The 26,658-nt window shown below is 38.6% G+C and overlaps 1 long non-coding RNA gene across 1 annotated transcript in view; it reads right to left on the reverse strand.

The window, feature by feature from the left end:
- LOC116569487 overlaps positions 1-22,248 on the reverse strand; it is a 55,629-nt gene extending 33,381 nt beyond the window's left edge. The window contains exons 1-2 of the long non-coding RNA XR_004277056.1: positions 22,140-22,248; positions 21,482-21,621 (exon numbers count right to left, since the gene is read on the reverse strand). This is a non-coding gene — a long non-coding RNA (uncharacterized LOC116569487). The remainder of the gene's footprint in view (positions 1-21,481; positions 21,622-22,139) is intronic.
- Between the last annotated feature and the right edge of the window lie 4,410 nt (positions 22,249-26,658).

Genomic DNA, 26,658 nt, shown 5'->3' on the forward strand with positions numbered 1-26,658 from the left:
CCAGAAGACTTGAAATCAGTCTTAAAGAGGTATTTTTACATCCCTGTTCAGAGCAGCATAGCATAGCCAAGAGGTAAAGGCAACCTAAATGTCCACCAATGAATGAATGGATATTAAAAAAAAAAAAGTTATATACATAGAATGGAATATAATTCCTTCCCCTTAAAAGGGAAGGAAATCCTGTTCCATGCTGCAACAGGAATGAAATGTCAGGCTAAAGGCAATCACAAAAAATCAAATACTGATTCCATTTATATGAGGTATCTAGACAGTTAAATCCATAGGAACAGACAGGAGAATAGTAGTTATCAGGGGCCGTGGGAAGGGAGGAAAGGCAAGTTGTGTAATAGGTACAGAGTTTCAGATTAACGCAATGAAAAGTTTCGAAAATTTTTTTCTGCTTTAATGTGAATACACTTCCTACTGAATGGTACACTTAAAATGATTCAGATGCTAAATTTTATATTGCTTTTTACCACAATTTTTTTAAAAACACATGTAATATGATAAATAATTGATAATTATATGATAATAATATGATAAATTACTGTGTCTTTAACATTGTCTTAACTATTGGAGCCCTGGGAATTTGTATACATTTTTAAACGTTCTTCTAATTGTCTACAGAAAAAAAGAAATGCTGAGGTTTTGGATTGATTGTATACTATAGATCAGTTTTAAAAAATAAATTTTTACGTCTGTAATTTTAAGCTTTAATTTTCGAAGATACTATATATCTTGGCTCACGTATGATGCTTAATTTCTCTGATATACTTGTAGTTTTGAGGGTATAAGTCCCATTTATCATTTATTACATTTATTCCTAAGAGTTTATTTCCAAATACTATTGTGATCTTTTTAATCCCATTTTTATTTGTTGCTAGAACATAGAAATACTAATGATTTTATGTTGATATACTCAGTGATTTTGCAAAATTCATTTATAAACATGATAGCCCACTTGATGATAATGTTGGATTTTCTATGTATTCAACAATGTCACCAGCAATATGACAGACTTTTTAAAAAGATTTTATTTATTGTGCTCGCTTCGGCAGCACATATACTAAAAAAGATTTTATTTATCTATTTGAGAGAGAGAGAGAGAGAGAGCAAACATGGTGAGGGAGAGAGACAAGCAGACTCCCACTGAGCATGGAGCCTGATTCAGGGCTTGATCTCAGGACTCTGAGATGATAACCTGTGCTGAAAACAATATTTGGGCACTTAAGCCGCTGAGCCATCCAGGTGCCCCAATATGACAAGACTTTTTTTAGTTCCTTTCCCCTTATTTATTTCCTTTTCTTCTTACTTAGGCTAGGGCTTCCAGTATAATGTTGAATTCAAGTGTGAATGGCAGATACACTTTTTATTACTAATTTCAGTATAATGGAGTTTCTTTACATATTTTGTTTCTGTATCTTACTCTGCATATTTTTGATTGGTCTGTATACCAATCAAATAATAATAATAATAATAAACAGCTAATAATAGTGAAAAATAATAATCATTATTTACCATCTATCAGCACTATAGTGTATTATAATAAATGATAATGGTAACCAATAATATTTAATAATAAACAATCGTAAGCAACTAAATCATAATAATAAACAATGAAATACTAATAAATAATAATAACAAATGACTAATCATAATCATTATAAATAATAATAATAATTAACAATAATAATAAGCAACTACAAACAAGGCACCTGGGTGGTACACTCCATTAAGCGTCCAAATCTTGGTTTCTGCTCACATTTTGCTCTCATGCTTATGAGATCAAGCCCCACACAGGGCTCTGTGCTCAGTGGAGAATCTGCTTGAGATTCCTTCTCCTCCTCCCCCCTTCTACCCCTCCCCAGCTCACATTTGTGCATTCTCTCTCAAAAATAAATAAATAAATAAATTTTAAGAAATAAATAAATGAAATAAAAATGATTAATATAATCAGGCCACTTCCATAATCTTTTTTACTGTGTCTCATCTGCTGATAAAAATAGAGTTCTTAATTGCTGGAGAATATTTTTTCAGTTCTATAACTTAATTTAATTATCAATGTTCCAGTTGTATGGTAAATGTTTCTATTTTTTCAGATATCTATTCTGTAATAATAGCCTTTTTGTTTTCTTCTTTTTTTAAGATCTTTTTTAATTATTTGAGAGAGAGACAGGGAGTGCAGGAGCAAGGGAGAGGACCAGCAGGCTCCCCCCTAAGCAGAGAGCCCGATGCAGGGCTTGATCCCTAGACTCTGGGACCATAACCTGAACTGAAGACAGACACTTAACTGACCGAGCCACCCAGATGCCCCTAATCATAGCTGTTTGAAGTTATTTCCTCTTAACTGCAGTATCTGGGTCACCTGTGTATTTGTTGCTATTGTCATATTTTTTCTTGCTTTTGGTCATGGGGTCCTCTATCTCGGAATGTCTGGTAATTTTACTTTAGTGTCAGGTGTTGTTCATGAAAAATTTTACAGATGTGTGTGTGTGTGTGTGTGTACATATATATATATATGTTGATGAGAAACATACACACACACACACACACACACACACACACACACACATATATATATATATATGTTGAAGAGAAAAAAACATGAGTATGCTTATAGCAGCAACCTCTATAGCAGCCAAAACCTGAACACATTATAGTGCTATCTGATAGAAGGTAAATAATTTTGATTCTTTTATACCATGGACTGCCAAAAAGAAGTGAGAATAAACAAAGTATTATTATATATGACCACAAAGATGAGTTGCCACAAAAACAAAGTTAGCAAAGCAAAAGAAAAGCTCTAAGTAAGAGAATTTTCTGTATTATTTATACATAAAAGGGTGTACCAATAGGCAAATTAAACTCAGAATTTCAGAAATCAACATAATAATTACTTTTGGAGAGATGAAGCTCTTGAGTGAGGATTTCTGAGATGCTAAGATGTGATCATATTCTTAAACCATGGACTGACCCTACATGTATGCTCACTTTGTGAAAAATCACTGTCTGGACACTTACAGTTAGTGAAGTATTTGATATACATTAAAGTTTGATAAATTTGGAAAGAAGCAATGCACTCAGATTTGACTTTCATGTCACGTTGAGTGAAATCCAAATGCCTGATGACATAATGTGGTGGTAAGGCTGCAGAAAAACAGGTACTCTCATGCAAAACATTGACTGTGAAGAAGAGAAATTGGCACTATCTAGCAAAATTTTATCTGAGTCACAGTTTAGCTGAGGAATCCCACATTCTGGATGTGTATCCCAGAGGCAAACCGGCACATACATAAGATAAATGTACACAGAGATGTCTCCCGACTGAATGGAAGGGCAGAAGACTGGAAATGAGCCAAATACCCATTAGTGGGGAGCTGCTTAAATGACTACTAAACCCCACTGGGGAGTACTATGCAACTGTTAAAAAGGAAAGAGGACCATCTCTAAGTACTGCTAAAAGGAGTGCCCAAGATACTTTTTTTTAAAAAATGAAATGAAACAAAAAGGAAGGAATAGTGATTGACACAGTGTCTTCTATTTAACAAAAGGGAAGAAAACCTAGAAGTGCATCTGCCAAAGTTTTCCAACAAGAACAGTAGACTAATTTATACACTCATGAAAATGGTTTCCTAATGGGGAGGGAAGGAATAGGATGGCAATGCATAGAAATTGGGTAAAAGCAAGACTTTCCTAACACCGCATACTTTCGTGGTTATATTCCTATCATATGTAAATGCTTCATACAAGATAAGACTGTTAAGTCAAAATGAAAAACAAATCTTAACGCTGACATAAAACCATTCATGGGTGAAAACCATTTTCAATGAAACAATTTGATGTAGAGAAACTGCCTTGAAACAGTCCAGTGGGACTGGAAGGAAATGAGTGGGGCAAAGAGCAGGGTTGAGACCGTGAAAGCTGAATGATGGAGATACGGACACATTCTGCTATTCCTGCTATTTTAACATACATTTGAGACTGTTTAGAATGAAAAAATCATGCCAAGAAAGAAAAACCTACAGTAAATATTAGGAGTGACCAGCTTGGTCTGGTATCATAACCAATTTTGGGTGGGGAAATATTTCCTATTTTGCAATAAACATGTATTCCTGTATTGTTTTTTCTCCTTTAAACATTTATTTGTTTGTTTTGAGAGAGAGAGAGCAAGGGGAGTGGCAGAGGGAGAGGGAGAGAAAACATCTCAAGCAGACTCCATGCTGAGCTCAGAGCCCAATACAGGGCTCAATCTCATAACCCTGAGATCATGACCTGAGCTGAAACCAAGAGTTGAATGCTTAACCAACTAAGCCATCCAGGTGCCCCGACATATATTGCTTTGTAATAAGGAAATAAAAATAGCAATAACAAAAAAAGCATTAAAGAAGAAATTCCAGCTTTTCTTTGACCCATCATAGCTAAGTTCTCTAAAATAACATAGGAATTCACATGGTATGTGGTAAGTAGAAGACATCTCATTCATGAGAAGTGAATGATGTTCATGTTTGCCTTAAAAGTTCATTTCTGCATTAACATTTGGTTAATTTTGCATTATTTTGTTTTGTTTTGCCATATTAATGATCCATATCTCTATTTGTGTATTCAAAGCATAGATTTATTTTAACTGCAGGTTATATAAGATATAGTTGCATACTACTTAAAGTGTCTCCAAAATCATGAATATAAAACTTTAAGGACATAAATTGCAGTTAGGGAAATGTATTTTATCCATACAAGTTTTATTCAATTTGATTGACATCCTAATGAAACATAACCACTGTTCTAACCCAGGAGACAAAGAGCAGAACAATGGCATAAACAACAGGGACAGGGATCTGGAGAAGGGGAAAGCCCTGGAAAGCATGCCCATGTTTTCTTTATGGAAATGTTATGGCAAAGTGATGAATTACAGAAGTGTCTTATAAAAATCATTTGACATCTGTTTAGGGAGATTTTTACCTCTGCAGTCATAATTACATTGTGTTTAATTGAAATTTGTTAAACCAAAAATCGGGGCAAAACTTTTCCTAGCCAGCTGTTGAAGGGTAACGAGATAGTATGTTTCCCATCATTGTTTAATTTCCCTTCAAATATAGAATCTGTTGACATCAGTTTCTTCATAAAGGAGAGAGAGAATACACACTTGATGTGCCCTAGAAATTTGTTTGCATTTAATTGAGTTTCGCCTTTATTTTCTAACTCAATTTGACACGTGTTATGTTAACAGAGTGATTAATTGTTGACTTGTTCCTAGGGTTCTATCAAAATTTAGCTTTTTTAGTAACCCCTCCATGTAAAAAAAAAAAAAAAAAAAAAAGCTGATACAATTCAGCAGCTAAATTCCAGTAAAGCAATGGGGGATAGCTATCTATCCCAGCTGGTGAGACACAAGCCGTCATGGTATCCAGGCGCCAGCCTGTCCAGAAGCCTTAATTTCGGCCACGTACGAGAATGGGTTCCATGTGCATGGAATTCAAAAGAGCGCTGTGGTCAGAGAGGCGGACTTCTATGACCTGCTCCTGTGGATACTTGGTGGCACTTTTTACTGGCCGTATGTGACCTTAGATAAATGCCTACAGCTCTAGTTTTCTTTGTGACAGTTACTTAGATAAATGCCTACAGCTCTAGTTTTCTTTGTGACAGTTACTTCATTTATAAAAATAGAAATAGTGGAAATAATAATATACCCACGAGACACAGACCATCAAGTGAGCACGTGCACACGGCACTTCACAAAGCACTTATTGTTTTTGTTTTTATTTATTTTTTTATTTTCAAATACTTGAAAATTTTTATAGCACTTAACTGTATATTGCTTATGCCTTAAGCAGTATTTAAGGGTGAACCAGTGTTAGCAGTATGAATGCGGAGTCTTGACTCCATATCTCTGGAATTAGTCCATTTTCTCTTTACCCACCTAAACATCCACTTTCGTCGTTTTCACTGAGCTCCTGATCCACATCCAGCTCTTGGTACCAGATTCCTGAGTTCCATTCCTCCTCGCATCACTTAGCAAATAGTGCCTGAGTGTTGTCCGTGCCCCACGATTGTTGTGCACCGGCTTCTCCTTGCTCATCACTGGTTTGCTGTTGAGCTTTATTTCTTTCAATTCCTACATCCTTTTTAAATTTCCTAGCAACTCCAAGCATTCTGACTTGATTACCCCTGTGCCCACCACTGCTGTGCAAAAGAATTCCACTGACCCGATATCTCGTCTGCCTTAGAATGTGGGGAAAGGTCTGAGAAACAAAACAAGGAGCTCTGAGAAATGCTGTGCATTAACAGGCAGTGCCAAAAATGTTTTTAGGAAAGTCAGTGGAGGACAGTAGAGGAAGATAGGAAATTATCACTGCTTCCACTTTCATAACAAAAATTGGCAGTGCTCCCTGAAATTCTCACAGACAGGCAGATAGAGCCAAGACAACTGAAAAACAAATGATAACAGTAGGCACAAACTAATAAAGTTGAGTTGATATTGCATTTATGAAACTTGTGATTCGAAGGCTAGATTGACTCTTTTGTAATTAATATATTAGTCTTCATGTGGAGAAGCACGCAGGCCAGTAAGAAGCAGAGCATCAGGCAAACAGATGGAGGGCCTCAGGCAAGCAAACACTCTTTGCGTGGCCATGGTTGAGTACATTTTAACAGGCAAGAATTTCCACCATAAGCACCTAGAAAACTAGACAAAATATATGAAATAACTGTTTTCAGACATCAGCCAACAGGCAGTACAGGAACGTAATCCCTGAAAGGAAACAAACGCAGTGCACATCATCATGATTACCCCAGTTCTGCCTGGAGGCACCTTCCACATGGCAGCACTGGGCAGGGAAGGCTGAATGAACTCAGCAGTGTTTTCTGAGCTGAAGGGAGGGATCCGAGTTTGGAGCTCTGGGGGTAGCTGGAATTTGCAGCAGACGTTAGGATTCTGAATAGGTGTTCCCTTTTACTATTCAGCTGTGGATGTATGGGTCAGGATCGCAAGAAAAAAGTACCAGAGAAACTACTTGGAGCTGTGGGCTGAAAAGCTAGCAAACTTTGCAAAAGAAGATGTTCAAGTTCCGTCTACGGCCATACCACCCTGAACGCGCCCGATCTCGTCTGATCTCGGAAGAAGATGTTCAAGTTCCAAGCAGCCAGATAGTGAAACCTTGTTGAATCCCCCGGTGACCGGAGAGAACACAGAGTGTCCATACCCTAAGAGAAATGGGAACCAAGCCTTTGTTCACAGAAGTAGGTACCACCAAACATTAGATAACACAAGCATTTTTCAAAAGCTTAAGCAAAAATACTGAGAAAGCCGAAGAAGAGAAACCCGCTACATAGCACGCACTCCAAATGGAAGTCATACTGCCCACAAAGAGAAGAAAGTGGGTTCTTGGACAGATAAGCCAGTGAGGAGGTTGAGCTATAATTTTTCAGTGAATGTGAGCTGTGGGATTTGCACCTTTCTGAAGACTCTTCCTCCAGGAACCCCACTAAGACCCACAAGAAAATTTGGGGAGAATTGTAAGAAAGCTCCTCCATGGTGCAAGAGCCTGGGGGCAGGAGCGTGCTGCAAGCAATACTCGGACTTCTCCCTGGCTCATGTGCTCCATGGAAAAAAGACTCAATCTCCAGACAGAAGGCCATCCAAATGGGTAGGCTGATGGTGTGCTATTGGTTGGGTGAAGGGAACAGGGCCACCACGATGAGCCACCTAGACCTGTCTCCTGTCCCACTAGGGAACAAAAATTTTATCTTCTGGGAATACAGCATCAAAACCGTAATGTGAGGATGCTGGTTGAAATAATCTCAGCTGGGAACAATAGGAATAGAAAAACAGCTCTGATCCAGGGGACCCAGAATTACATCTCGAGGAAGAGCAGGAACACTGCTTTACCAGTTGTAGCCCAAGACCGAGACAAAAGCAGAACGTCAGAGAGAACTCGTTGCCCCTCCGGCTGCTGCAGATGGTGATGGTTGAGTAAAGGAGCAGGAGAATAAACACAGGGGTTTGCAAGGGACAGCCTCTCCAGAGGGCAGTGAGAAAGAGAAGACACAGAGCTCTTACTGGATGAATTTGATGTCTTTGGTGCATCTACAAATATAAAAACTAACCCAGCTCTTGATAAAATTAACATCAATACACAAAGTTCTCGGAAGGAAAAGTGTGCTCATCTTCAAGCATACAAATACCTCAATATCCTTTGTTTTATACAATGGGTCTGGTTTTCAGTGAAAACTTATGGTGCATAAGAAAAGGCAAGGAAACACAGTCTGAGGTTATAAAGCAATCCTCAGAACCACACTCCTGTAGGAAGTGGAGGTTGCCCCTGTCAGGAGAACTGTGGCGGATACCTTAGTGGTCCTAATGCAGTGATTCTCAGCTGGGGCAGGGAGGTGCTGCCCCCACTAGGGACATCTGGCAATGATGGGCTCAACTAGGGGTTGCTACGGAATCCAGAGAGATGCTGCCAAGAATCCTGCAAAGAATGGTCCCTGATGACATAAAATTATCCAAACCCAAATATCAATAGCGCTATGGTTGATACATTTTGCTCTAATAAAAAAAGTAAAGAAAATGTAAGCTCAGGTAGGAAATTTTACCAGAGAGATACAAAGTAGAAGAAAGAATCTGTTGAAGATGGTAGCAATTAGAAGACAAAAACAAGGGGAGCTTGGGTGGCTCAGTGGATTAAGCCTCTGCCTTCGGCTCAGATCATGATCTCAGGGTCCTGGGATCGAGCCCCGCATGGGGCTCTCTGCTCAGCAGGGAGCCTGCTTCCCCCCTCTCTCTTTGCCTGCCTCTCTGCCTACTTGTGATCTCTCTCTGTCAAATAAATAAATAAAATCTTAAAAAAAAAAGATAAGCCAATAGAAATAACCCAAACTGAAAAAAAGCAAAAAGAGAAATAAGAGTGGAAACAGCTCTTAAAGAAGAGAGCATTTAAGAATTGTGGAAATTTAGCCAATAAAATACCATAGTTGGAATCAGTAGATGAAGTAAAAGAGAGAAAAGACAGAAATATTTCAAACAATTTTGGTGAAGAATTTTCCAAAATTCCTGACATGACTGAAGTCCAAGAATCTCATAGAACTTCAAGGAAAATGAGTATCAGTGACACAAACACTCAGGCCTAACCTTCAAGTTGCTAGAAATCAAAGGCAGTGTGCACCCTGCAGAGGCATATATATTAAACTTGGAAAGAGACAAAGAAGGGCATGATGTGTGCCCAGGGACAACATGAAAATTTGTGAACACGGCTTTACCCTAAATTTCGGTTAAGATAGTAACCTTCATGGTATGTGTTTTGTTTTCACAAGAATAAAAGGAAAAAAATTAAAATATTTTTCAAAAGCTTAAGAAAAAATATTGAGGAAGCCAGAGAAGAGAATCCCATGACATACATGGCACACACTCCAAATGGTAGTCCTATTGCCCGCAAAGAGAAGACGGTAGGTTCTTGTCGGGGGGAGGGGAGGGGGCAAAAATTCTTCTCTATCGCCATGGTCTGTAGCCATGAAGAAAATAATCGTATTGAGAAAAATGCCATTTGTTGGTATTTAACTTTTATATTTAAGGAGAAATTTAAATTTAGTTTATTTTTCCCATAAGGGGGAGGCATAATAATGATGAAAGCAAGGTTGACGGAGACCACTCCCTGCAGGAGAATAAGGATACGCCTCACGTGAAGGGAGCCTGCGGTAAGTCCTCCCAGCAGAGATGCCTTAACTGAGTATCCCAGAAAGAGCGTATGGTGGTTTCCCAAGGGTCGAGGTGCTCCACCAGCCTCCACCACACAGAACGACTCTGAGAACTCTCCTCCAGAGGAGAAAGCTGGCAGTCAAGAGGAGTTACCTGTCATCAGTCCTGAAGCCATGTCCCAGCTGAACCAGCTCTCCCGCTGGAATCCCTCCTTGGAGATTTTGCAGAAAAGTTACTGCACATTGACTTACGACAATTATCTGGAAAAAGCAGTTTTACTAAGTAGTTCCCCAGACCTGGTGATTCAGAATGCAGCTTAGAACTGATAGGCTTTTAACAAACTCTTCTCTTATGTGGTGGTTATGTTTTTTTAAAGGGTTTTAATCCTTGGAGATACCAATTCCACTTACAGGTGGAATTATAAGATGTCTGTGATTTACTCTAAAAGGTTGGAGGGGTAGAAAGTGGGCAGAGCTTTGAATTGAACAGGATTGGGCAGGAGCTGATAATCGCTGACACTTGGTGGGTGTTGGTAAACGGTGTGATATTTCACTAAAGTAGAACATTAGAGGGTTATCTGAGATCACCAAGAGTTGTATTACTGTGAACGCTAGTTTTCCGAGATGGGAATTTAATTCTAATGAACTAATTTTACCCTAGCAGTCAAGGGATGGGTTGATACAGGATATCAAAGAGACACAGGCTCTCAAATGATTATTTGGGATTTCCCCGATGCCTCCCACGGAACTGTTTTCCTCCACACTAACTATATTCTTAAACAATCTCCTGACATATGGCAGAAAAGACAGCCACAGGCCGTTCCAGCCTTGCAATTCAAAATACTCTCACAGTAAATACAGTAACCCCTTCCTCCTGTGCCCCTTTACATACTGAACAGTGTCTGTGTTATACTCATCAAATCAAGTTGGTTGGTCCTGCCCTGGTCACTGGGCCCAAGGGACAAAAGAGGTGAAGACTGGCAAGACAGATCCTTATATTGGCCCCCAAGGACCCTCCTGTTTGTGACCACTGGCAACTCTGTAGCTACATCTACTCTCCTCCAACCATACTGGTCTTTCTTCTGTTCCCCTGATATCCCAGGAACTCCCTCCCCTTATGACTTTGGACCTTGGCTGGAATGTGCTTCCCCCAGAATCCCCATGGCTAACTCCCTAACCACCTTCAAGTCTTGGCTTGAAAGTTTCAAGTGTTATGCCCTACCTTCTTCTCTCTTAGTCTCCCTTATTCTATGGTGTCCCTCCTATACAAGTGTCTTACATTTCTATAGGATAATACACACACAGAGGGGAAGCTGGTGGAGAAACTGGCAAGCTGTCAGCATTACCCATGGTAGTGAACAGTGTTACAGTAGCAGGTTATGGTAACAAGCTTGGACTTCAGCCTGTGGGCATCAGGAAACCACTGAAGGCTTTTGTAAATGGAAGTGGCATAATCAGGTTCATTTAAAAATGTTCTCTCTGACTGAAGGATAGAAAACGAACTAGAGAAGGCCATGCTGGAAGACAAGAAGACTGACTTCAAGCAATGTGTAAAGAAGTGAGCGATGGGTCCTGATAGAAATACACACCACCCTACCCAGAGCCTGTGTGGGACAAGACATCTTCTCAAGTTGCCTACAGTATACAACATTTAGAGTCTTTACCTTAACTCAGTTAATATAGCTTTCTTCTTATAAATAAAAGTTGACTGTAGAGCAAAAAATTGGAGTTCTTGGTTTATAGTGCACTTTCAGAAATTATCAGTTGGATCTTCAACTGAAAAGTCTAAATTTAGAGTACCCTTCAAGACATAATTACAGGTAGTATAGGACCAAGTATATCTTTTTTTTTTTTTTTTTTAAAGAGAGAGAGAGAGAGAATGCACAGGCAAACCGTGGGATGAGGGGCAGAGGGAGAAAGAGAGAGAGAATCTTAAGCAAGCTTAAGCAAGATGTGGAGTTCCACGCAGAGCTCGATCTCCCAAACTTGAGATCATGACCTGGGCAGAAACCAAGAGTGGGACTCTTAACTGATGGAACCACCAGGTGTCTCTAAGATTGAGTGTGTCTTAATTGAAGGCAAAGGAATGTGAGGATTTCAGCTTAGGACGTGTCAGCTAAGGAGCACCTTAAGTCTGGCTAACTCTGTGTGTATTTATAATAACAGGTGACCAAGGGGTTCACCCACAATTAGTGTACTGCAAGCCAAGTCCTTCATGTATTGAATGTGAACTACTGAATGTCAGAATGTGACTTTCACATGGAGATGACATAGAGGGTCCTCCCCAAGTTGAGAAGGGTTTCCATGCCATGTCACCAAGGTTGAGTCTCAGTCTGTGAACACAGATTTAGATCTTTTTAATTAATTACTCAGAGTTTTGTAGTTTTCCGCATATAGATCCCATACATAATTTGTCAGATTTATAACAGTTACCCTGTCCTTCTTTGTTCCTACCTGGATACAGACATTTCAGCTATACTGATCTCCAAGCCATCTTGTGAGGCTCAACCGGGTCCTTCATTCAGTGCTCTGAAAGGCTGGGAAAGCTTTGGCTCACTCTGCCCATGATTTCCCTGCAAGGAACTCATGGATGGGGGAGTTAATTCCCTCTTGCTCTCAGCACTACAGCACTGGGAATGGGAGGATGCAGGCAGAGTGTAATTATGTAATTTTCGTGTGGTTGTTATCAGGTTCCTTGCTCCCGTGTGTTGTTACAGCTTCTCAAGTGCACTCCAGAGCACTTGCCAAGCTACTCTCGTTTGTGGACAGCTGTCTAATTGTATGCTTATTGAAAGCCAGAGCCTGGGAACCTCTACTCCACCTTAACTGTCATTCATTTTTTGTTGGGTTGTTTTCTTATTGTTGAGTTTTGGGAATTCTTTATATATTTGGACACAAGTTATTTATCAGAGAGATGTTCATGAAATATTTTCTCCCTGTCTTTGTCCTATCTTTACATTCTCTTAACAGTTTTTTTTTTGGTGTGCCTGGGTGGCTGAGTTGGTTAAGCATCTGCCTTTGGCTCAGGTCATGATTCCAGGGTCCTGGGATCAATTTCTGCATTGGGCTCCCTGCTTAGTGGGGAGCCTGCAGCTCCCCCTGCTTGAGCTCTCCCTCTCTCTCTCTGTCAAATAATTAAATAAGTTCTTCGGAAAAAAGCCTTTTTTTTTTCTTAACAGAGTCTTTCACAGAGCAGAAGTTTTTCATTTTAATAAAATACAACTGAACACTTTTTCTTTATTGCACTTTGCTTTCAGTGTTGTCACAAATATTGCCAAACCCAAGGTCACTTCAATTTTCTATTTTTTTTTCTTCCAGAACTCTTAGGGTTTTACATTTTACATTCAGGTCTGTGATTGATTTTGAGTTAATATTTGTGAAGGTTGTAAGGTCTGTGTCTGGGTTCATTTTCTGCACATTTTTTTTTTGCATACTTATATCGAACTTTGTCAGCACCATTTGGATAAAATATCCTTTCTCCATTAAGTGTCCTTGCTGCATTGTCAGCATGTGTGGGGGCCCATGGCAGGCTCTGTTGTGTTAATATATTTCTATTAGTACATTTTTTGTGTTGTTGTCGTATTGTTGTAATTGTTGTATTAGTATATTTGTTATGTTGTACTGTTGTAATTGTTGTATTAGTATATTTGTGTTAGTATGTTTGTTGTGTTGTACTGTTGTAATTGTTGTATTAGTACATTTGTATTACTATATTTGTTGTGTGGTATTGTTGTATTTGTATTAGTATATTTGCTGTGTTGTTGTTATGTTGTTGTGATTGTTGTATTAGTACATTTGTATTAGTATATTTGTTGTGTTGTTGTAATTGTATTAGTATATTTGTATTAGTATATTTGCTATGTTGTACGTTTTGTCATATTAGTATATTTGTTGTGTTGTTGTAATTGTATTAGTATACTTGTATTAATATATTTGCTGTGTTGTACTATTGTAATTGTCATATTAGTGTATTTGTATTAGTATATTTGCTGTGTTGTTGTACTGCTGTATCTGGTGTATTGATCTATTTGTCTACACTTCCTCCACTACCATGTGGCTTTACTTTCTGTAGCTTTAAACGAAGTCTTGAAAATGAGTAAATCTTGCAACTTTGTTCTTCTTCTACAGTATTATGCTGGCTTTTCCAGGTCTTTTGTCCTTCCACACAAACTAGAAAAGCAGCTTGTCAGTATCTTCAAAATATCTTTTTGGGATTTTGTTGAAATGGTACTGAATCCGTAGTTCACACTGAGAAAAATTAACATGTCACCAAGGTTGAGTCTCAGTCTGTGAACACAGATTTAGATATTTTTAATTAATTACTCAGAGTTTTGTGGTTTTCCACATATAGATCCCTTACACAATTTGTCAGATTTATAGCTGTTGTTTTTTGGGTACTATTGCAAATGATTTTTTTTTTCATTTCAAATTCCAGCTGTCCATTGTTGATACACAGGAAAACAGCCAAGTTGTGTATAACTTTGTCTCTTGTGACTTTTTTTATATTTGATTATTAATTAGTTCCAGAAGATTTTCTCTCTATTGTTTGGAATTTTCTGCATAATCATGTCATCTAAACAGAGGCAGCTGCTATGTTTCTTCCTTTCCAATCTCTGTACCTCTTATTTCTTTTTCTTGACTTTTTATCTAGCTAGGACTGCTGGCACAATCTTAAATCCCAGTGACGGGGCTTCCTCCTCTCCTTGTTCCTTCTCTTGGTGGGAAAGAATCTAATTTCTCCCCATTAACTGTTAGCTGTGTATCTTCATAGATATTCTTTATCAAGTTGGGAAAGGGTTTTTTCAATTTCTGTTTTACTGAGAGTTTTTATGATAATTGGGTGTTGAATTTTGTCAAATGCTTTTTCTTCATCTATTGATAAAATCATGTTATATTTTGAAACTCTGCATTCCGGTGAAGTGGCGGATGAAAATGATGAATTTCAAATACTGAGCCAGCCTAATTTGGATAAATCATACTTGGTATATTTACTGTATAATTCTTTTTGCACATTATTAGGCTTGATTGGTTAATAGTTTGTTGAGGCTTTTTGGATTGATTTTCATGCAAAATATTAATCTCTATAGATTAATGTCTTTCTCATAATGTCTTTATTTGGTTTTGGTTATTGGTGTAATGCTGACCTAATGCAATGGATTAAAAAGTGGTCCCTCTGCTCCTATTTTCTGGAAAAGATTGTGGAGAATTGCTATCATAAATTCTATAAGAGTTTGGTAATACTGACCAGTTGAAACCACTGGACCTAGTTCTTTCTTTCTTTTTTTTTTTTTTTTTGGAAGGTTAGTAATTATTAATTTAAATTCCTTTTATAGATTTAGCCATTATCTGATGATCTACTTCTCCTTGTGTGAGTTTTAGAAATTTGTATGTTGCAAGAAATAGCCCCATTTCATCTAGGTAATCAAACTAATAGGCAGAGAGTTGGTCATTGTATTTATTAAACTTTTAATGTCTATGGGATCAGTAGCAATGAGATCTCTTTCAGTTCTGCTATTAAAAATCTGTGTCATCTCTCTTTTTTTCTTCATAAGCTGGAATAGAATTTTATCATTTTATTTATCTTTACAAAGAACCAGCTTTCAGCTCTATTGATTTTCTCTACTGTCTTCCTGTTTTTAATTTCATTGATTTCTGCTTTAATTTACATTTTTATATTCTTCTCCTTCCTTTACCTTAAATTGCTCCACTCTTTCACTGGTTCCCTAAAATGAAAGCTGAGATTATTAATTTTATGTGTTTCTCCTTTTCTAATATATGGAATTGATACTATAAAATTCTAAGTAAATACTACTTTCACTGTCTCCCATAATTTCTGATAAGTTGTAAGTTCATTTCATTTAGTTCAAAATACTTTTTATTTTAAAATTTTTTTTCTATTTTATTTTATTCTTTTATTTTCCTGTTATTGTGTTCCGTTAGCCAACACACAGTACATCGTTAGTTTTTCATGCAGTGTTCAGAGATTCATTAGTTGCATATAATACTCCGTGCTATCTGGAGACTTCTTCTTCGACCCATGTGTTATTTAGAAGTGTGTTGTTTAACCCAGTCAGTTGTGGATTTTCCAGCAATTGTCATGTTAATGATTTCAACTTTAATTCCACTGTGGTCTGAGGACATAGTGACTATGATCACTGTTCTTTTAAATTTGTTACGGTGTCTTTTGTGGACCGGGATGCTAGCTGTTTGAATAAATTTAGGCAAGCTTAGGAAGTATATATTCCCTGTGGTTGGAGAGGGCATTTTGTGCATATCAATTAGATCACATCGATTGATATCTGGGCGTTTTTGCTTGCATTCTGGCATGCCCTGTAACTTCTGTTGCAGGTGGATATGTTGCATTGCATAGCAGGAACAGAGGTGGGTGTTTAGATTTATGTTAATTGGGCCAAGAGTCAGGCTGGTTTAATATTTGCTGTAGGTGTAAATGTCTGAAATTTCCCATTCATTTAGCAAACTTGTCTGTGCCTCCTGTCATGTTCTTGAGCTTCCCTGAGACTTCGTCCTTGGATTACATAAATTTATTTCAGCTCTTTCTAGTGTAATCTGTGTCACTATGCTGGGGCCTTGGTGTGGTGGTAAGGAGGGGGATGGAAAAGTTCTAGGACCTTAGGATCACATCTCAATACTACAGGAGACTGTGTTCTTCCTGGACTCTGACTTCACGAGTGTCTCTCAACTCTCTCTTCACCCTCTTAATTGAAAATGGAAGGTTAAGAGGACTGGAGTAGGAAAAATGTCCTTCCTCCAAGGGGGGATGAATCTCAGATAACTTTTTTCCCTAGAGTCTACATCTTTCTTATGAGGCATGGTCTGGAAATGTTCCACAATGTGCATATGCCCTTCCTCTGCCAAAGCAACAGTGCTTAGGAGTTTCTGGGTCTGGCTTAAGGACATGGTGGGATTCCTGGAGGTTAAACCCATGATATGTGGGGATGCAGGGGTTCCTGATTCTCATGTTAGTGCATACCCAACCTGTAGCATCTTGTTGAAATAGCCATGTAACTTTCCTGTGAGTGCATGGCTCCCTGAAGCACATCTGATCTGTGAGTCTCCTGAGAATGAGAGGGGGACATTTGCCCTGCAACTTCTGTCCTTTTATGGGTTCACGATTTCTGAACTTCCTTTCAAATCCCAAAAACTTCTCAGATGAGTTGATCTGCCTTTCCTCATCCCCATTTCGAAGATCCAAAGAAAAGTCAACATTTTTCTTACCAGGAATATTGCAATGGTCCCCTCACTGATCTCCACACTCTACCCTTGTGCTCTAGCTCCAATCAATTCTACACGCCACCCAGAAAAATGTTTTAAAATAAAAATTAAATCAATTCTCTCCTCTGCTTAAAGCTCATCAGAGGTGGTAATGAAAATTGAATGGTGAGCTTTTCTGTGTACACTTTAAAGCTTTTGCCCATGCAAGACATGGTGAAATGATCGCTAAGGAATGTAAGATCCTTCCTATGGAAAGAACAGAGCAATGTGGAGAGAGGACCATGGCTAGAGACGTCATAAAAGATGGGAAATGTATAAATGCATGGCAGCATGAGAAAGGCAGAGAATACTAGAAGATGAGGTTGGGGATGGTCCAGCATGTGAGACGTGTGGTGAGGGGTGCACGAACTATACAAGCACCCTGCTCGCTCTTCAGGATGGTGAGATACGTGGATAATGAGAGACCCAGGACTCCGTGGACGATGCCAGCTTACACAGGAAATTAACTAGAATCTCTCTGAGGAGCAGTTCAACACTCAGAGACACTCCACCACTACATGCACCAACAGAGCTACCCCAGCTCTGCCCTAGAGAAAAAATCAAGCTTGAGATAAATCTGACTCACAAAAAGACTAAAGAAAACCGCATAGGAAGCAGACACTAGTCAGAGCTAAAGGCGAGAATGAGGTATCACCATGTCCAAAGGGATCAGATGAAAATATGTGAACAGTTTTCCTCACCCTTTGTTTCTATGGTGCCCCCCTGAATGCAGGAATAAGTAACTGAATGAATGAGTGAGTGCATAGGGAAAGACTGAAGTGGCTGACTTCTAAATATTTCCAGTTTTATGGTTTGGAGATTTTACAATTTTTCCAAGTATCTCTCTAGAAAGAAAATTCTAGAAGTTAACTGTTGCAGCACTTGGGTGTCAGTTAAGTGTCAGCTCTCAGCTCAGATCACAATCTCAGGGTCTTGGGATCCAGTCCCACATCAGGCTCGTTGCTCAGTGGGGAGCCTGCTTCCCCCTCTGCCCCTCCTACTCCCTCGTGAGCGCGCGCTCTCTCTATCTCTCTCTCCCTTTGTGTCTGAAATAAATAAATAAAGTCATTCAAAAAATAAAATAAAAGCTAACTGTTAATTGGAAGTCCCATATGTGCAGGGTGCTGTTGTCTGATAGTCTGTTCCCTGTGCAAGGGTAAGGAGATGGGTTCCAGGGTGCTTTAGCCGCCTGGTGTGTCTGCCGCAGTGCATTTGTGCTGGAGACGTGGATTCGCTAGGTCCCTCAGCCTGGCTTTCAGTGACACAGGACATCTCAGCTCCTCCTGCAGATGCCTAAATCAGTGGCGACTTTCATAAAAGAGTGGCAACTTTCGTTCAGACCTGGCAGGCACAGGAAGTCGTAATTCAAATTCTATTCACTAGTTCAAGACACGTGCTCGTCCTTGGGCCAGCATCCACTCTGCATGTTTAATGCACCAGTTACTGCTGAGACAGTCCTCGCGTGTCTATTAATCTCTCAAATTAAGGAAAGCCAGGTACTTCTTTAGCAATTTATGTTTATGCCCGTTGAACTGATTTTTAGTAGGCTCGGTGTAAATCAGGGCCGGTGAGCAGGATAAACAAAACACAGTTCAAGAAAGGTCAGTAGTATCGCTTATGAATATGGATACAAAATCCTATACTTAATATTAACAAACCAAACAGAACAGTGTATTAAAAGGATGATGTATCACAATCAAGCCAGGTTTACTCCAGAAATGTACAAAGGATCTGACATTTTAAAAAGTCAATTAATATTATCAACACTAACAGAGTTAAGGTCTCCAGATGTTTTTGTTACCTCAACAGATTAAATAAAAGCATTCAATAAAACACAAGCTCCATTTGAGATTAACAGACACAAGCAAATTACTGACTCAATGAGCCGAAACAAAAAACAAAGGACTTCCTCGACCTGATAAAGGCTATCAACACAAAAACTAACTTCGAGTTTAAGGAACAAGAGCGTCCACTTATCCCTACCATGCAAGGGTGTACTGAACGTTTTGGTCAGTGGTGTAGGGCACGAAAAAAATATTTGTATATGTATATGGATCAGAAAGAAGAAAAAAAATAAAACTACCTTTTTTACAGATGACTTGTTGCATAATAGAAAATGTAAAAGTCTTTAAATAAAATATTAAAGTGAATAAAAGTATATAAGAAAACATAATAAAAAATAGTATTCAAAAATCTTATTTTTTTTAGATTTTTTAAATTTATTTATTTGACAAACAGATCACAAGTAGGCAGAGAGGCAGGCGGGGGCGGGCGGAAGCAGGCTCCCCGCTGAGCAGAGAGCCCTATGCAGGGCTTGATCCCAGGACCCTGGGATCATGACCTGAGCCGAAGGCAGAGGCCTTAACCCATTGAGCCAACCAGGTGCCCCTCAAAAATCTTTTACATTCTTATGTATCAGAAAAGAGATACCATTTAAATAACATCAAAAATGCAAAGTATCTAGAAATAAATCTAACAAAATATTTGCAAGATTTTTTATGGAGATCTTTATTGATAATATTTAATGTTATTATGGAAAAGTATCGAAATCCATATAAACGAGGTAATAGACATGTAGTAGAAAATCATGTTCATGCATTGGAAGACTAAATATTTCAAAAATTCTACCTCTCTATGATTTGATCTAGAGTTAATGTCATCTTCATTAAACCCCAAGGTTCTTTGTTTTGTTTTGCTTTTCTATTGCTTATTGACTAGGGGTTGTTTGGGAGGGTGGGGTAGGGAAGGGAGTTGGGAAGAGCATGGCCAAAAGAGTCCAAAATCTCTCTACACTTCTAAAACACTGAGAGGGTTGGCGGGCGTGGAACAGGACGAGGTGAAGAGATTAGCCATACTTAACACTGAGGTTATTTTGAGATGATCATAGAACAGTGTGGGTTTAGAATGAACTCAATGGGATTCAGATCCCAGAAACACATGGATGGCACAGGTAGTAGGGCACACTGAGGGGAAATTGAAAATTGAAATTGAAGCATCTTCATCAACTGAGGTGAGAGAACATGTATCCACATGGGCAAAAAGGAAGTCGAACCACTTTCTTACACCAGTTCCAGGTGGATTAAAGACCTCAATTTCATTTCTTTTTTTTTTTTTTTACGTAAGATTAGGGGCAGAGGCAGAGAGAGAAAGAGAATCTCAAGAAGGTTGATGTCCAGCACAGAGCTTGACATGGGGCTCCATCTCAAGACCCTGAGATCATGACCTGAGCCAAAATAAAGAGTCACATGCTTAGCTGACTCTGCCACCCAGTGCCCTGAAAATATGCTTAATATAATTAATAAGCATGAAAACACAAATTACAACTGTGGTCAGACACCATTATAACCCAATGGGTTGGCAAAAATTAAGATCTCTTACATGAACAATTGTTAGAATGTGGAGGATGTCAACTCTCATATGTGGCCAGGGAGTATGTCAATTGTACAGCTACCTTTCAGCATCAACTAACACTTACATGTTCTTAAATCCAGAAAATTTGCCTCTAGACATATTTCTTAAAGAAAACCTTGCATCTGTGAACAAAAACTATCCAGCATTGTTCGTACCAACCAAAACCTAGAAACAACTTAGATCTCCATTCACAGCATATTTAACCCATTGTAGCATATTATACAATGGAATACTGCAAAGCAATAAAAAGATTGGTAATAACAACCTGAGCATCCACACAGATAAACCTTAGGTATTTCTGAGTAAAATAAGCAAGTCAGAAGAATATCTCTGTATGATTACATTCATCTGAATTTCAAAACGGTGCAAGATCGAACATCACATCTTTAGACATTCGTGCACAGGTGATAAAATTGTATTTACAAATGGCAAGGGGCTATTTACTAAAAATGTCAAAATATCTCTTGGAAAGTGGTGGGGAGGGACACAATTTGGGGATAGCATGTGGGGGTTAATCTTTATAGTGGTTACATGGATTTTCACTTTATCATTCTTTAGTATGTATATATTTACTTCTTATATGTTATATTATATACTTCTTTGCTATATATCAATTATGCATATTTAATATAAATATTTAATATATATGAAATGTATATTTAATATAAATCTTTAATATTGACTTATGCAAGTATACTATCTATGCTTTTTGGTCTCATGTCCTTCTGATAAATAGGATTCTTATAAGAGGACATAGTATTGAGTAATATTGCATGAGTGGCATTATTAAAGCATGAACAGTACAGTGTGCTAATGAAGTCACACACTCATTAGGATAATTGGAGGAGAGGGTGAGTTGTAAAAGTGGAGGAAGGAGGTGGGAGTTGATTTTGCAAAGGAACATTGTAAACAGTGGAGAGGGCTTAGGTTGTCACCCAAGGGACTTAGAACCATGCTGTCAGCTAAAAGATGCCAAAAGTTTTAAAAAGAGGTGTGATATGGATTATAAACTCATCACAAATCCTTAGGGGGACACATGCGCACTTGCACACATGCACATGAATATAGACCACGTGAAGCTTTAGGAAGGGAATACAGAAGGTCTTACCTGACTCACTGAGCAGAGCAAGTCCACGGACTGTAAGTTGTCTGGTCATTCAGATAATGGAAATATATGCCCCTGCAGGTCCTTGTGTCCATTTTTGAAAGTGCTACTTTAGAGAAGCCTGAAGGATAGCCAAGTGGCACCTGGTTGCAAATACAAGTGAGGAGATGAGAGAAGGTGAGAGAGAATGATGTAGACTGAGGCTTCGTCTTCACGAATGCTCAGAGAATGGGGCCCCTGAGGAATTCATATGGTTGAAAAGGACAGAGGAACAAAGGCAGAAATCCAGCAAAAACGTATTCATATGAAAGAAAAGAGAGAAGCCAAACCCATAATGGGGCAGAAAAAGAGGCTGAGAAGTGGTAGGAAAACAACTAAAGTAGATTGATAATCAGAAGTCAATGAAAGAGAGAAGTCTCGGGGAAAATCCCAAAGACCTAAGTAGGTTTTTCTTTTGAGGGCCTCACTCTCTGGAAGTGTTGTCTTCTCTGGAAGGATCAGAGATCGATCAAGGCAGAAAGAGACCCCTCCCAACCATGGCAGAACAACTCTAAATTCGCTTCCAAGTCTCCAACTCTTTGAAGTCATGTTCTCCATCCCCTGAGTGTGGCCTGCTAATTACTTCTGAGCATGCCAGAGAGGAATGTCACTCCACAACTACCACATATAATGATCACATCTTGCTAGTAAACTCCCTCTCGCTTGCTAGTTTGATGAAGCAAGCTGCTGTGCTGCAAGCTTCCAATGGAGAGGCCACAAAACAAGGAACAGAAGATGGCCCCATCCAACTGCCAGCCAGGAATTCAAGCCACCAAGCTTACAACTGACAAGGAACTGTCAACTGTCAACACCACACGAGCATGGAAATGACCCTGAGAGAAAGCCGCGGCCATAACCAACAGGTTGCTTGCAGTCTTGTGAAAGATAAATAAGAACACGATCCTGTAACATCATACTTGGACACCTGACGCCCAGAAACTATGCAAAACTAAATGTTTCTCCTATGAAGACACCAAGTCTGTGCTACTTTGGTATCTAGCAATAGATGTCAAACAGTTGTCATGGAAACCAAATTCACCCAGTGATAAAGGGTCTAATGGACATCTCACTCTACTGGCTTTCATGTCCAGGATAGAGTCAGCCATGTCAAATCACTGGAAGTGAAAACTAAGAGTTTATGGCAGTCTTAGCAAAGTCAGTAAAAAATAAGGACAAAAAAAATTTTTTTTTTCAAAGTAGGGGTGGTGAGTTCCACATTGAGAAAGGCAACGTGAAGATATCTTGGCAGACAAATCCCTTGGTGAAACTTGGGAAAACTATTTAAAAAATGTAACCACATAATATGTCTAGAAATTGTCCTGAGGACATACAATAATTGACCAAACAATTATTCAAGAAAATCTACTATCACTTGGTAACAACACTGAGTCTTACATTGAAAGCATGACCTCTCCCTCCTTTTCCCCCAAGTTCAGTGTAAAAGAAACTCCACTCCAGATAGTGCAGCCTAGAACTGCTCTCTCCCATTCCCCCAGCTGCAAATCAAGGGCTGTAATACCTTCCCAGGAGGAGCAGGACTTCAGCATCTCTCATTCTGTCCCCTAGCCACTCATGGCACAAGCTACACTCTGGGCAACTGCAGCTGGGGTATCACAGATTCCTTTTTGCACCCAGCTTCTACTTGTGAGTTGAGAGTCTGTATATCTGGCAGGAGCCCTGAGAACACTGAGGATGAAGTTACCCTCATCTTGGCTCATCCCTAAGGTAGGTGTTACCAGCCAGGAGATACAGTCCATGGAGGCAGGTAGTCATGCAAAGGGACAGGTAGAGAAAGTCTTCGTCAAACCACTGTCACCCCAGAATGACAATGCATGTGCCTAACTGAGAAGCAGTCTCAGAGGCTTCCTGCTATGGGAGACATAAACTTTATGAAGATAACTCAGCTAGTCAATAAACAGACAAATAACGACAGCAAGCTCCAGAGATAGAGGTGGCACCCAGGGTTGCTACAATATATTATCTAAAATGTCCTGTTGGCAACAGAAAATTATGCAAAATGCAAAGAGCAGGAATATATACACAGGAGGTCAGTAACATGTAACACGAAAGTTCCCGTGAGAGTGACCAGAAGTTGTATTTATAACAATTTCTGAGCTGACATCTACTCCAATGTCCTTTCATTAAAAATAATAAAACCAGGGACGCCTGGGTGGCTCAGTTGGTTAAGCAGCTGCCTTCAGCTCAGGTCATGATCCCGGCGTCCTGGGATCGAGTCCCACATCGGGCTCCTTGCTCGGCAGGGAGCCTGCTTCTCCCTCTGCCTCTGCCTGCCATTCTGTCTGCCTGTACTCGCTCTCTCCCCCCTTCTCTCTCTGATAAATAAATAAAATCTTTTAAAAAACAACAAAAAAAAACAATAAAACCACAACAATAGCAAAATCAAAAGAAACCCTCCAAATTAATATAGTAGAAATAGAAGGGAACTTCCTCAACCTGTTAAGAAACATATATAATATAAGAAACATATATAATATATGTTCTTATAATATGTTTATATATATATAATGTTAATATATGTTAATTATATATGTTTCTTATAATATAAGAAACATCTACTCCATCTCTTATTATATAAGAAACATATATAATATAAAGGGGTATGATGTTACCCCAGCTAACATCATACTCAATGTGAATGGCTGGTGGTTAATACTAGGACTATAAGGTCAGGAATGAGAAAGGCTCTTCACTCTTACCACTTGTTCTCAAAATTTACTGGAGGTCTTAGCAAAGGCAACTATGACAGAAAAAGAAATAACAGGCATCCAGATCAGAATGGAAGAAGAAAAACCATCTCCACTCACAGGCCACGTGATCATGCATCTAGAAATTTCTAAAGAACCCACCAAAGAACTATAGAACTAATGGATTAAATAGGCTGCAGGCTTCAGGATCAATATGCAAAACTGTATTTCTATATTCACAATGAACAATCCATAAGTGAAATTAAAAGAATAATTCAACTTATAATAATATAAAAAACACTAAAATGTTCAAGAATCAATTTAACAAAAAATATGAAAACCATAATCTCAAACCCACAATATTGTTAAAAGAAATTAAAGAAGGGGGTGTGTCTGGGTGGCTTAGTCGGTTAAGCAGCTACCTTCAGCTCAGGTCATGATCTCAGAGTCCTGCGATGGAACCCCATATCAGACTCTTTGCTCAGCAGGGGCCTGCTTCTCCCTCTCCCTCTGCCTGCCACTCTGCCTACTTGTGATCTCTATCTCTCCATCAAATAAATAAATAAATAATCTTTTTTAAAAAAAGAAATAAAGGAAGGTCTCAAAAAATGGGAAAAGTATCCCATGTTCATGATTCAGAAGATTTAATATTCTTAAGACATTGATATTTCCATAATATGATATAAAGGCATAACATAATTGCTATCATAATTATAGAAGAATTCAGTATAGAACTTAACAAGCTGGTTCTAAAATTTAATTGCAAAGTACTACTAATATCCAAAACAATCTTGAAAAAGAAGAATAGCGCACAAGGACTAATATTTTGTGATTTCAAGACCTAAGTACAAGATATAATAATCATGACAATGTGAAACTGGCATCAGGATAAAGATATAGATCAATCTTATAGAACAGGGATTCCAAAACTAAACACATGCATCTATGGCCAATTGATTTTCAATAAGGATTCCAAGACCACCCATTGAGGAAAGAAGTATTTTCAACATATGGTCTTGGAACAACTGGATAGCCATACGCAAGGGAATGAAGTTCTACCTCTCACCATATATAAATGTTAACTCCAAATGGATTATAGATCTAAATGTAAGAAGTAAGACTATAAAATCCTTAGAAGGAAGTATAGGGGACAAAATTTTGTGAGCTTGGTCTACCAGTGATTTCTTAGATATGATACCAAAAGCACAAGCAAACAAAATAAAAAGGTAACTTGTACTTAGGCAAAATGAAAAATCTTTGTTCTTGAAAGGACATTATCAAGAGGGATATAAGACAATGCACAGAATTGAAATATTTGAAAATCATACATCTGATAAGAGACTTGCATCTAGAATACATAAATTATTCTTGAAATCCAATAATATAAAGCCATATAACCCAATTAAAAATGTGCAAACATTTTTTCATTTTTTCTGAACATATGCAGAAAAAGCATTTGACAAAGTACAACCTCCAGCTATAGTAAAAACCCTCAACAAAGTAGGTTTAAAGGGACCATACCTCATATATGGAAAACAACAGCTAACATCATCCTTAAAGGCAAAAAACAGAATTTATCCCTTAATGTCAGGAACAAGATGAGGATGTCCACACTCACCAGTTTTATTTTTAAAATGTTGATTTGTTTTTAATAAACAAAATATATGAACTGACCATAGATTAGTCTTCACAAAAATTTCAGTAAGATAAAAATGTGGAAGGTTTTTTTTATTTAATTTTATTTCTTCAGTGTTCCAAGATTCATTGTTTATGCACCACACCCAGTGCTCCACTCCCCAAACTCAACACCCCAAAACCAGATAACCACATCAAAAAATGGGCAGAAGACATAAACAGGCACTCCTCCAAAGAAGACATACAAATGGCTAACAGACACATGAAAAAATGTTCATCATCATTAGCCATCAGGGAGATTCAAATCAAACCACATTGAGATACCACCTTACACCAGTTAGAATGGCCAAAATTAACAAGATAGTAAATGACATGTGTTGGAGAGGATGTGGAGAAAGGAGAACCCTCTTCTTACACTGTTGATGGGAATGCAAATTGGTGCAGCCACTTCGGCAAACAGTGTGGAGATTCCTTAAGAAATTAAATGTAGAGCTTCCCTATGACCCTGCAATGGCACTACTGGGTATTTACCCCAAAGATACAGACGTAGTGAAAAGAAGGGCCATCTGTACCCCAATGTTCATAGCACCAATGGCCACAATCGCCTAACTGTGGAAAGAACCAAGATGCCCTTCAACAGACAAAAGGATAAAGAAGATATGGTCCATATATAGAAGGAAGCCATCAGAAAGGCTGAATGCCCGACTTTTATATCAACATGGACGGGACTAGAAGAGATTATGCTGAGTGAAATAAGTCAAGCAGAGAGAGTCAGTTATCATATGGTCTCACTTACTTGTG

Source organism: Mustela erminea, chromosome 11 (assembly GCF_009829155.1).
Source record: "Mustela erminea isolate mMusErm1 chromosome 11, mMusErm1.Pri, whole genome shotgun sequence".
Lineage (NCBI taxonomy): Eukaryota > Metazoa > Chordata > Mammalia > Carnivora > Mustelidae > Mustela > Mustela erminea.